Raw genomic sequence first — 3,897 nt, 5'->3', positions numbered from 1 at the left:
AGCCAGAGTGCTCCTTGGAGACCAAGATGGCCAAACCTCGTCTCTCATACTTCGGACATATTGTCAGGAGGAACCAGTCACTGGAGAAGGATATCATGTTTGGTAAGGTGGAGGGTCAGAGAAAAAGAGGAAGACCCCCAGCACGATGGATTGGTCAATTGGCAGCATTGATAGTCTCAAGAGTGCAACAATAGTGAGGTTGGCCCAGGATTGGGCAGTGTTTCGTTCTGGTGTGCATAGGGTTGCTATGAGTCAGTATCGACTCAATGGCACCTAACAACAACAGATACTACTAAATTTAATAGGAGATGGGACAGGACTGGGTCTATTACTTCTGGGAGAATGCAGTTGCTATATTTAGGCCACTATTAACTTCCTTCTTACTCATTGTTGTTGTTAAGTGTCCTCCAGTCAGTACCTACTCATAGTAACCCTGTATATGGTTTCTAATGAGTGGCTAGTGAGCTTGTATCACCAACCTTGTGGTTCAAAGTGACTTTGCAGCCCAGTGCTTTATCCTACAGGACCACACCAGAACTCCATAGTTTGTGCTAATTACATGAGCAATCTCAACCAAAGTACTGAAGTCAAGATTTTTCCAAGCTTTACGAACACAGAAAAATCAGGAGATAGTTCCACAACAAATGCTTTATTAAAGATTCTCTGAACACTGTCCTGGCCTGGTTGTATACTTAAATGCTCCACAAAATTTTCCCACTGTCTTTCTTTATCATTGAAAATAGGTTTCTCCTGTCCTCGCACACATCCATAAATCTTTGTCCACTCTACTGGAGTTGGAAAAGCCTTCATTACAGCTTTATGCAAATATCAGTCATGTCTTTAGAATCTTTCATAGGGTTTTCACTAGTAGCTTCCTCTGTGGATATCAGATCAGTTTGGGGTTACTCTATTTAACATGTTCAAGCCATATGGCATTGTTTCTGGGATTGACTACCATATGAAATAATTGATATAAATTAGGTAATCATTTACTAAGATTTAAACTATTCTTGAATATTTTTAAGTATCATTTTAATTTCAGCCATAAGGGAAATCCTTGGCAGTAGACCAGTATGATTTCAGGGAACAAAGATAATGCATTCATCTTTAGACTTCTCTTGTGTCCTTGGCTGGGGAGGAAGAACTCATACTTTGAATGGTATTTCTACCATTCTTTCATCTGCTGAAGAAAATGAAAGTTCAAAGAAGACCTGCTGTGTGCCCATATCTGAAGAATCAGTAAGAGTAGAATAAGAGGCAGTTTCAGAATTTAAGTTTGTTAAGGGGTATTTGTAGTGCAGTCTACTAGAGATGGGCTACTAGTCACAAGATCAGTAAGTAGTTCAAATCTACCAGTTGCTCCATGGGAAAAAGACGATGCCTTCTGCTCCTGTAAAGATTTACAGCTTTGGAAACCCTGTACAGGGTCACTGTGAATTGAAATCGACTCAGTGGCATATAACCACCTACCACTAAGGAAAGGGCAGTTTATAAAATTTTAATACATTTATCTTGTTTAGAAATTATGTGCTGAAATGAGGTCATTGGTTGGTTTGTTGCTGGTAAGTGGATTCAAGAGACCAATTTTAAACAACAAAACCTTCCCATTACTTTGACTTGTATATCTTCCTTTTACTTCTAACTGACTCCTTAAGTGTACAATTTTATTGAATTCAAAACTTCACCATTCAGTCAGTGGTTGTCTTCTCAATCCTTAGTCAGATCACGTAATTTACATAGGCACTGGGCTGAATTTCCACCATAATGCTGAAATATGTAAATGGCAAGCATGTCAGAATGGGAAAGGCATTCCCCATCCTGAATTAAGGAACAATTAAGGAACACCTGAGGATGCCAGTATACCTCAAATATCACAACACACAAACATAGAACAAACAGTATACAATGTCTAAAAAGAATGGCAAAACCCCCCACAAAAATCACAGAAGGATTCAGTAAAACATTCTAGGGCAAATTGTTGCATTAGCCATTTGGGAGCCCTTACTTTTCCAGAACCCAGTGCCACAAGTTCTGTGGACCACAAAGGGTTCTGTGAGATGCCTCCCTGGTTGATCAAAGTCCATGGTACTCCCTAGAGAAAAAGATCTGGTATTCCACTATTGCCACAAATGTGTGCTGGCAGGAAACAATGCCTGTGACTTCAGTAGAATGTTAAAAAGTTTTAATGAGTCAACATAATAGATGATGTTGTTAAGTGCTGTTGTGTTGATTCTGACTGATAGGGATCCTGTATTGCGTTTCAGGGGCTTTAAATATTCGTGAGAACAGAAAACCTCATCTTTCTCTGGTAGAGTGCCCGGCAGGCTCAAACCACGGACCTTGTGATTCACAAATCCAATGGTGAAAGGATATAATCCTGACACGCACACCTTTCTTGATTTTAAAACATGCAATTCTGCTCATATGATTGCCCCCTTGTCCTGTTCAAATGATTGCCCCTCAACACAGTTTTTCCGTGAGCAGAATAAAGTGTTCTGGAATTCTCATTCTTTGTAATATTATCCATAATTTGTTATGACTGACATATTGAATGCTTTTGCATAGTCAATAAAACAGGCAAATATTTTTCTGGTATTCTCTGCTTTCAGTCATGATCCATCTGATATTAACAATGATATCCCTCATCCCATGTCCTTTTCTAAGTCCAGCTTGAATTTCTGGCATTCTCTGTGAATCTCCAGCACTGCATCTGTTTCTTAGAACATCTCAGTTGATTGTTCTGTCAATTCCTTATCTTGCACCAATGCCTTCAGTGAAGCTGGGACGTCTTCCTTCAATACCATCAGTTCTTGATCATATGCTACCTCTTGAAATGGTTGAACTTGATCACTAATTTTTGGTATAGTGACTCTGTGCATTCCTTCCATCTTCTTTTTTAACAATACTCATGATTATGGGGTTTTTTAGGGACATGAACAGGATACAATTCAGGATCGAAACCAACTCAGGATGCAACAGTTCACCAGTCAGGACAGTTTACAATGTCATTCCATGTTTTGCACATACAGTCATTCAATATTGCAAATAAAGGCTGGATTTTTTTCTTTAGTTCTTTTCAGCTTGAGAAATAATGAGCTTGATTTTTTTTTTTTTCCTTTTGGTTACCTATCTTTAGATATTTGACATATTATAATAATTTGTCTTACTGAACGAACTGCCATCTGAAATTTTCTGTTAACATCTTGTATTTTGTTTTAGTTACTCTATATCCAAAAGCAAGTTTCAGAGTCTCTTTGGACATCAATTCTGGTCTTCTGACATCAATTTTCTTTATTTCTTTTATCTTTTCAATGACCTATTGCTTTATTTCAAATATGATGTACAAATGTATTCTTGATATGGTCTCTAAATCCAGGTGGGATATATTCCAAATCATACTTCTGCTCTTTGGGACTTGTTTTAATTTTCTTCAGCTTCAACTTGAACTTGTATACGAGCAATTGAAGGTTTGTTCTATAGTGAACTTTTGCTCTTGTTCTGACTGATGGTAATTGTACTTCTCCACAGTCCCTTTCCACAAACATAATCAATTTTATTTCTGTTATGTATCGTCACAGATGATGTCTTTCAGGAACTGTATTTCCAAAGAATAAGTCAATGGTCTTGCAAAATTACAAGTATCATTTATCTCACCAAGCCCATAGTTTTCAACTGTTGATTCTTCTTCATTTCCAACCTTCACATCCCATTCACCCTAATTATCAATGCATCTTGACTGTATCTTTGATCAATTTCAGACCGGATATGTTGGTAAAATTTTTCAATTTCTTTCTTAGTGGTTGGTGCATAAATTTGAATAATAATGGTATTAACTGGTCTTCCTTGTAGGTGGATGTACATACTATTACAGATAACATTGTAGTTCGAGACAGATTC

Source organism: Chrysochloris asiatica, unplaced genomic scaffold, assembly GCF_000296735.1.
Source record: "Chrysochloris asiatica unplaced genomic scaffold, ChrAsi1.0 scaffold00109, whole genome shotgun sequence".
Taxonomy (NCBI): Eukaryota; Metazoa; Chordata; class Mammalia; order Afrosoricida; family Chrysochloridae; genus Chrysochloris; species Chrysochloris asiatica.
This window is presented reverse-complemented; position numbering follows the sequence as displayed.